Genomic DNA, 10160 nt, shown 5'->3' on the forward strand with positions numbered 1-10160 from the left:
AGTTCTCATATTACTGGATTTATTAGAGTGTTCCAACGTGCACTGAATTATTGCACCCATGGCATGATAATCAAAACGAAAATATTGATTTGGCAGTTTGACGATCATCACAATAACAACTATAAAAGCAATTTCTGGATACTGAAGCATTCCGTTTAGATGGATGATTTGTGCACTAATCATCATTCAATTATTGATAATTCATTTGCTTGGTGTTGAGGCTGGGCTTTTGCAGCTTAAAAATTAAAACACTAAAATGTTTGGTACTCTAGCCATTGTGGCTTGAAAGTCAAGTTAATTTGATTCATGACTTGTATGATGAAAAATTCGTAATATTTTTATCATTTTTGTCAAAATTACTATTTTCTTCATAATACCTATAACTCAAAAAATATAACACCTCAATTCCAAATATGGTCTGAGCTGGTTATCATCTAAAAAGTCATATATTGAATTTGCTTTGTTGGAAGCCGGTTGGGAGGCAAATTTTTTTATGGCAACTATTGTTTCTTCTCGTACTCACAAAGCTTCATTCTGTTGAAATTATTGATTACTCTTGATAAAATAATATTTTTGAAATTTTGAGATGTGTACTATTTCTCAAATTAAATTGCACATATATTCTCTCTATTATGTCCTTTGTTCGTTTAATTTGTTCATAATCTTTTTATGCTTTTATTTAGATTTCTTCACCGTTAAAGTTAATGAATTCATGAGTAAATGTTAAATTTATTCCGCTTTTTTTTGCATTTTTTTAATATGCAAACTAAATCATATTGCTTTTCTATTATATGGTAATTGTCAATATATTTATAGTTTATTGTCGTAAATTTCACTGAATCTTCTCTTCTTTTATTTATTTATTTATATATTTAAGGATAGAAAGAGAAACTAGTTTCAAAACTCTTCCAGAAATGTACACAAGAGGATTATAGGTTCGTTTGTAAAGAGATATATTCAATATAATTATAAGATTACATACAGATATTATCTTACATAGAATTGGATCTGATTCTTAAATTAATTTTCCGCCGTTGGATTTGCATCGTCTGTTGCTCTCCTTTCAGCTTGCAAACCTAATATAAAAGGTTATAATTGATTTGAATAATGCTAATGGGTACCTGAGCATGCCTTTTTCAAAGAACTTTATTTGTTATATGGGTCACTCTATGGTGTTATTATAAAAGTTATAGGTTTATTGCAGGAGTTTAAACGAGTTATTTTGACTAATTAAATAAAAAAAGAATTGTAATAAGAACATATCTTATTTAAAAGAATTAGCAATCTTTTATGATATCTTATTTATTTAAACAAAAGTTGTTACCGTGATTGGATAGGATTATATAGATCTCGGAAAATTCTTAAAAATTTCGTTTCTTTATGTAAGTTAGAAAAATAGTTTCCGTACTGTATAAAGAGATACCTAATTAAAGTTGCGTGTATGAACTAATATAAAAAGAGTCGTCTCGTTGAAGGCTTGAAGCCTCTCTCACATAGGTGGGATTCAGCCATCAAGTACGATTAATTTTCCTCCCTCTATTGTTTTCGGGGTTGTACAGTGCTACGCACATACAGATACAGGAAAATAATGGAACAAATATACTTATCAGAAGATTTGATAACTGAGATTCTTAGTCGATTGCCCGTAAAGAGTGTTGTTGGGTTCAAGATTGTATCCAAAACATGGAACAATCTTATTTCTAAAGTTTGTATTCCGAGAATTTTGCGGGCGCCCTCTCCTCTCTGTGGTTTTTTGTTTCCGTCGACACAAGATTCTATCGGCTATATTTCCTATTCCGATAATGAAGAGTGTGGTAACGATGGTGAAGGATTTGCGCAGTCTTTAACGAGTCTCTTACCATCGGAATCCTTACCTTACGCTTTAATTGACTGCTGCAATGGATTGATTCTACTGGGCAGCAGCCTCTCTAAACATCGCTATTATGTGTGCAACCCCTTAACCAAACAGTGTGTTGCAATCCCCAAAGCCCGTGAAGATGTGCTTGCGAGTCCTCCCGCGCTTGCCTTTCATCCCTGTGATTCGTCGCACTACAAAATCATCCGCTTTTTGCGTGCCCGCATGGACCCGGAGGTGGACATATTTTCTTCCGAAAATAAAACTTGGATTACTCGCAAAGTGAGTGTAAAACCCCGCCGGCCAGTTTCTTTTTATGTATTACAAAGTGTCTACTCGCGGGGTGGCATTCTGTATAACCTAACTTATCGGAGCACGATTCTACGTTACAATATCGAAGCCTTGTCGGAGGCTGAGATCATCGAGGTCCCGGACAAGAACAATCATCCTTGTGATTCTGAAGTCATTGGATTGTGCAAAGGTGCGCTGAATTACGCCAGCCGGAACCAATCAACATTACTGATTTGGCAGTTGGATGACCATCGTCATCACAGCAATAGCCATGGCAGCAATAAAGCTGCTAGTGGTGCACGTTCCTGGATATTGAAGCATTCAATTTGTATGGATGAGTGGGGGAATAAATTACATGTATTTGGACTCACAAGATTCTATAATATCCACCCGAATTCTGACATCATTTTTCTTGGGAGCTGCGACATGATATATCGCTATCATCTCAAAACCAACAAGATGGAATTGTTTTCCACAAGATCGGTTGGGAAGGAATTTAGTTTCGCCAGCTCTTATTTCTGGCCTTACTCGCAATGCTGCATCAACATTTTGAACGATTTTGACCACTTAAAATAATAATAATCTGGAGGCAAATCACAGCATGTTCATATGTAAGTAATTATATTTACTCTCTTAAAAGTTCAGCTTATTGAATCTTTTCTGTATTTATTTATTTATTTAACGATAGATGGAGGGACTTGTTTCAAAATTCTTCCAGTACTGGGTTATAATTATAGAAAATAGATACAGGCTGGTATCTTAGGTAGAATTGGATCTGATTCTCGACTTAATTTTCAGCCGTTGCATTTGTATCGCCTTGCTCTCCTTTCATCTTGCAGAGCTAACATAAAATCTTACGATTGATTTTAATCGTATTAGCTACCTGAACATGCTTTAATCATAAAAGTTTATAATTTCCTCCCGGATTCTGACATCATTTTTCTCGGGAATCTCAACGTGTATTTAGGTATCATATCGAAAGCAACAAGTGGATTTGTTTCGCACAAGGTCGGTTGAGTGAGAAATTCTTTGGGATCACAATTTATTTCTTTCCTTACTCGCTGTGCTTCACCATGTAGAATGATTTTAACTGTTAATTCATTTTTTTTTTTTGGTTACTATAATTAATTGTTGACCATTCTCTTTGGGGACATTAGATGTCCTAAGAGTCCAAGAAATGGAAGGCATTTTACTTTTTGATTAATAGCGTCAGTGTTATTTTTCTGCATTGTTAAACGTCATATATATCTCCAGGAATCCATCCTGATTCCCCCGGCGCCCCCATAAAGTCGTCATTCTGAAAAAATTTTAGAAATAAATAAACGTTATTTTTCAATGGCTAAAAGGCCTTTTTATACAAGATATTCAATAACGGAAAATAATCAAACATTGTAAATGAGGGATTCATATTCTAAACCTTATGATATGTGTTTGCCAAAATGTCTTGATTCTTACCATTTACGAACCACATAATGGTCTTGATATTTGCACATGATGATCAAATAAGAGCCGTTTTCAATCTTCGAGGAGACAAGTAGTTAATTACATGACTGAATTTCGTACATATATTTTTATTATTTGGATACATAATATGCTCATAATTAATGTTGGTGTTTGAAATCAATCAATGATTAATGAGGAGCTTGCAGAAGCTGCAACTTGGCTGATGCAAGGCCATAAAGGACTCAGCTGTTACTTGCAGAAGCTGCAACTTAGCTGAGTCCATGATTATATATAGGTTCCGTTAGATGGCAGTACAAGACCACAAACCAAAATTGATGCCATTGAATGGAGATCGTATAAAAGGTCAGACTCTTGACTACCGTGAGCCCGTTCTCTTGACCAATCCAACCAATAAAGGTACTGCTCCTTAATTAATTTCTTCAAAGCTTAATTCCATTAATTAATTATTGCCAATGATAAATAAGATTTAACTAAAATATACAAATTAATTTCGTAACTCTTAGATATTAATTGTCACGTACTGGTTGATTACAGGTACCTGTACTCAAGCGAGCACGAAGACAGCAGGGTGCATGGATGGATAAGCCAAAATCTACCGGTGGGATTCTGGATGATCGCACCCAGTGACGAGTTCCGTGCACGTGGCCCTATCAAGCAAGAGCTCACGTCCAATGTTGGCCCCACTGTCCTCTCTGTAAGCCCCCAAAAAAAAAATCACAATAATTTGGCTAATTAATTAGTGTTAATAATAAGTATTGTTTAATTGTTGTGAGCACAGAAGTTTTCTAGTACTCATTATAGTGGGAGGGAAATAGATACGTATTACGGGAAAGGAGAGCCTTGGAAGAAAGTATTGGGTCCTGCTTTTGTCTATCTAAACTCAGTTTCTTCCCCTGAAAATCCTCGTGCTCTTTGGGAAGATGCTAAACAGCAGGTATATATATATATATATATATATATATAACAAGAAAATTACTAAAAATAATAATGAAGGCTGACAGAGTGCTGACAAAATTAACTATAATCCCGAGTAGAATTACTGTGTTAATTGACTATTTTTACGGGTCTGACCTTTATTTTCTGTGGCCGCTCTGTTAAATTTTTCTGTTTAAATGTTAGCTTTATACTATAACAACAAAATTATTTTCAACTAAACTCTTCATGTGCTTGTTACTACTAGATGTTGAAAGAAGTTGAAAGTTGGCCGTACGATTTCTCTCGATCAAAAGACTTCCCTAATCCCATCAAAGACGAAGCGGTGTGTTAGGAAATTGGTGGGTGAAGTAGACACGCAGTTAAAATAAAATTGGAAGAAAATAAAGAACAAGTACAATAGAGGACACCAGAAATTACGTCGTTCGGCTTTTAGTCTACGTCCACGGGCGAAAACAGAAGGAAAATATTTCACTAGTGAAATAAGGATTACAAGTATTGTAATATTTTGGCTCACTACCCAAAACTCCAATACACCCAATCTCTCACTCACTAATTACACAAGAGTATTAAAACTCTTAATCTCTCACACAACTCTCTCTTTTACAAAACAGAGAAGAGAAACTTAAGAAAAATGGAATAAATAAAATGAGGAGGGAGCCTCTCTATTTATAGCCAAAATTGGCTATTAAAATAATAATTTAATCTTTTTCTTTTTCTTTCATTTGGTGTACTAACCACCATTTCCATTTTTTCTTTCTTCTTTGTCAAAGTTTTCTCTTTTTTTCTTTCCTTGGGCGGCACCTCCTTGGACTTCAATTTGGGTGGCCAATTTGAAAATTGATAAAGGTTTGGCACCGCCCATGACTTTGACACGGTGCTGGTCAATTACAAGTCTACAACCGGTGATCATTTCTTAATTACACATTGTTTGGGAATTGATGCCTAACCTAAGAATTAACTGAGACGAAATATACACATGATCTAATCTTTTTTTTTTTAAATAATTGCTTGTCTCATATATATGAATGAGAAACCTTTATGGGCAAAATCGACTTTTGTGGGATCGGTAGCTCCTGGTGATGCCGGATCATGGCAAAGGGAAACTAGAGGTTATCAGTTCAGGACACAAACAGGCGAGAACGGACACTTCGTAATAAAAAAATGTTCGAGAAGGGAGTTATAATTTATATGCATGGGTTCGTGGATTTGTTGGTGACTATAAATAAATAGGGATGACAATGGGCACCGCCCGTTGTGGGTTTGTCATTACTAAACCCACACCCGTAAAAAATTTAAATTACTAAATTCACTTGCAACCGACAGTGGGTTTTTATTTTTTTCAGAAAAACCAACCTACTGCGGGTTTTAACAATTACCAAACCCACCCGCAACCCACAGCGGATTTTTTACGAGTTTTCTTATTTAAAATCATGAATATAAAAATAATACTTTTAATAATACATAGAAACTTAAATTATATAATTCAAACTATAAATATATAATAATAGCCTAAAACGTCTGCAAACAATACTCAATTCTAGATTTTATCAGTGTAAATAAGAAATTAAAACTTCAACATAGAAAACATACACAAAATATATTAATTATCTAACACGAAATATTTCTATCGTAGGCAAATCATAATCACTAATATCAATGTCTTACTCCATCTTTTAATCAATATACACGTATTATAAAAAATATTAACAAGTAAATTTTACACAATTATCATTAAAGAAAAACAAACAAAATCAATTAAAATAAAATACAATATTAGTAATATTATACTTAAAAATTATAAAATTTCTACTTTCTAAAAGTTTGTTATATATATGTTGCAGTGAGATAAGTTAGGTTTAGGGATTAGAAACTTTAACTTATATATATTTATGAATAAAATTTTTTAATGTAATTTTTATGATTAAAATAAAAAATATAAATAATTAAAATAAAGAATGCGGGTTGGTGGATACCTGCGTTGGTTGTCAACGGATTTTTTCTCAATGCCAAACCCACCCACAACTCATAAAATTACCCACAATGGGCGGATTTTTGCGAGAGGGTTTGGACGGGTTTGCAGGTTGGCGGGTAGTTTTGCCTCCTTATAAATATAGCCAAAATATTATTGTCCGAGCAGGTAAGCTTTTCATTTTGTAAATTAATTCAGTGATCAAGAGTGTGGCTAATAGAAATTTAATTTTACATTATACCATTTCTTTGACACTGTAATTGGAATCAGGATCAAAGATGAATTTGGGAACCATTGTTTATGAGCCACCCAGAAATGGTCCTACATTGTGGGGAATTGGAGTCCCTCATCGCTTAGCTGCCGAATTCTTTGTACCAGATCCCTACGCAAAATTCAAGAACCCATTGTTCACAGGATCCTCGGACAAGTTAGTATCTAATTCAACATTTAAACTCATTTTGAAAATTCGCTTTAGCTACTACACCATTAATTAGTTTCATTTATTATAGCTTATATAATTAATTTTGAATATGCATGATTAATTTACAAACAGGTATAGACAAGACGGATTAAGGGAACGATATGCAGACTTTTATTCCAACGATGATCTCAAATACACCATTGGTGTGAGCAATTACACTCAGGACTGGTTCTTTGCTCATGTTACTATGTACTTGTATAATTATTTAATCGATAATGATCGATCTCTTCTCGTTTCTGAATTAATCCAGGAGACCAAAATTGTTAGATCGGCCTAGCTCTTAATAATAAATTTTGCATTGCGGGAAAGTAGAAACTAACACATTTCAACCAATCACACAGCAGATTATATTTCAATTGGAGAATGAGGACAACAAAGGAAATTATACACTCCAATTAGCCTTGTCAGCTACTACATACTCTAATTTGAGTGAACAAATTAAATAATAATTAGCAACTCCAGCTAGCATTAATTCAAAACCAATAATCCTCATCATCACTGATTCGTTTGCTGATTTTTTTTTCTTACAATAATGGTATAAAATAATAGGTTCAGCTCAATCCTCAAAGAAAAAGGCGACGTCTATTCTCAACGGGGACAATAGGAAGGGACAATGCGATTGCTAGACATGGATTCATGGGTTGTACAGATTTTACAGCATCAATATGCCAAGCAATTTGCTTCACAGAGGAAAAAAATAACATCTGTATTAGTCAGTCAAGAAGCAACGGACCCTTCCAAGGAGTCATGTTATTATATTCGCTTTGAAGCACCTCCAAGCTAAGGACAGAGTAAATTCAATTCTGTATGTTTTAGAGGTGGCAATTAAGAGATGTAAAGAAATTGACGTTCTTTGTTTTTGAACTTGAAGTATAAATGGCGAAAGAAATTGAACGTATATACATAATTAAATAGAGTAATTGTTTGATTTAATTATTTAGGATGAAGTGTAGAGCTCAGCATGATGACTTATTTCTTGATTGGTCTGGTCTAATCAACAGCGTATGATCTTAATCATTTCTGTTAATTATTTTTTATCAAACACATTGTGTATGCATGTGATCAATAACACTCTTGGTCAATTAATTAATTATATTTACTAATTAGCTAGGCAATCTGAAGTCATCAACATCTCCTAATTCCACGCAATTTTAATTTCTAAACTAGGATTTCATTTTTTAATCCTAAAATTTAATATAACACCAATTACGTTATGCAAATGAACAAATATTAGTCCCTTCTGCTATTCATATCACTCAATCACAACGGGCAACATGCCATGTGGGGCTAGCAGGGGCTTTTGAGAATTTTTAAACTAATTTTGATATTTTTCCATTTTTTAACTTGATTTACCATAAAACCTCTACTGAATTTTAAAAAGATAAAAAAAAATGAGATTCTAAAATTTAAAGACACATGTTTTGATTTTGATTTTCTTTTTTTTTATAATCTAAAATCTTTTTTCTCTTTCTGCAGCAAGTGCACTGGCATTATTGTCACTCACGACTCCATTGTTGTTTGTTTCATTTTTTTAGTTGAAATTTTTAAGGTACATAAAATAAATTGGATAAGTAAAACACATTTCACTTTCACAAATTGCATATTGTATAACACAATTTGTGTCAAATACCTCAAAAGTTGATAGAATAAATTGGTTTAATTGAACGTAGTAAATGAATTGATGTCCTAATGGTTGAGTGATAGTATAATTATATGTGTAGAGAGTAATAAATTTTATACTGTTGATAATGAACTTTTCATTCAACATTTTCAAAGTATGGAAACAAGTCGACACCAGTTATTGATATATTGAATGAAATATTTTAATAAATATGGATTTTGGTACTATTGGAATTTTAAAAAAATTATATTACCATTTAAACTAAGCTCCTTTGAAACTGAACTTCTGGCACCACCATAGGGGATGATGACAAAGGTCGGTAGCAAAGTTGATGACAAAGTGGGCAGTTGGATTCTTTGGTCGGATCATGCTACTCATGTCACAATTGTGCCAACAATTTTGAGAATTACGCCCCCAAAATGATAGGGATAAGCAACAGTGTTGATAATATGATAGAATGAAGACATATGAAGGCTACTCTAAACACTATCGTTGTGTTGAATAATCTCATTTCCGATGTTTGTGTTCCGAGCATTTCATACGAACCAAAATGCTGATTTGGCAGTTTGATGATCAGCAGAATAACAACAATAATGGCAATTTCTGGGTACTAAAGCAATCCATATTAGTATGGATGTTTTTTTGGACTAATCATCACGCTGTTAATAATAATTCCATTATGCCCCTATATATGACAGATGTTATCCGAGTGATTCTACATTGCAACATCGGAGCCTTGACAGTTGGGACTATCAGGCCCCAGACAAGAACAATTCTGACACTTGTGGAATCATTGGCGTGTACAAAAATGTATTGGATTATTGAAATTACTCATTTGGTCATCATAACAACAATAGCAATAGCAACCATAAGGTGATTTGGCAGTTTGATGAGCACCATCACAATGATAGCAATAGCAGCAATAAGGCTGGTATTAGTTTATAGATATTATTGAACCATTGAATTCGTATGGATGATTGGAGATAGGGAACCACTACATGATATTTAGGTGGAACTGGTTTGACAAGATTGGTTGAGAGGGATATTGTTTGGGCCCACTATTTTTTTCTTATTATTATCAGTAATGTCAAATCATTCCATTTTCTTTTACTGGGGATAATATTCTACTTAAAATCCTACTTGAAGGAGGTAACAATCCGATTCATATCCTCGATGCCCCCAACAAGAAACGGGTCTCCAGCGTCTTCAACATTACGTTCTGTGAACGATGTCCTCTCATTCAAATTGAGTGCAAGTTTATCCGGTCTCTGAAGTAGAAGCCGAAATGTAAGGTGCAGTTCGTAACACTGTTCAAACAGAGAACGCCTACAAAACACATAGAGACCAAGCCGAGCACGAGACATGGCGACTACCAATCTTCTAACATCACGAATATGACCCGCAAAGCGAGTACGGACGAGAGACAGCAAAACAAAGTCATTTTGCTGACCTTGAAACTTATCAATCGTTGTGATCTGACTTGGCGAGCCAATAAAGGAATATGGAGCACATCGCTTGTTAACAACATCACGAATCAAATGCA

At 34.1% G+C, this 10160-nt stretch overlaps 1 pseudogene; it reads left to right on the forward strand.

Moving 5' to 3' along the window:
• Positions 1–1588: 1588 nt before the first annotated feature.
• Positions 1589–9442, forward strand: LOC18035951 (annotated as a pseudogene).
• The last annotated feature ends 718 nt before the right edge of the window (positions 9443–10160 follow it).

This window comes from Citrus clementina, unplaced genomic scaffold (genome assembly GCF_000493195.1).
Source record: "Citrus clementina cultivar Clemenules unplaced genomic scaffold, Citrus_clementina_v1.0 scaffold_7, whole genome shotgun sequence".
NCBI lineage: Eukaryota > Viridiplantae > Streptophyta > Magnoliopsida > Sapindales > Rutaceae > Citrus > Citrus x clementina.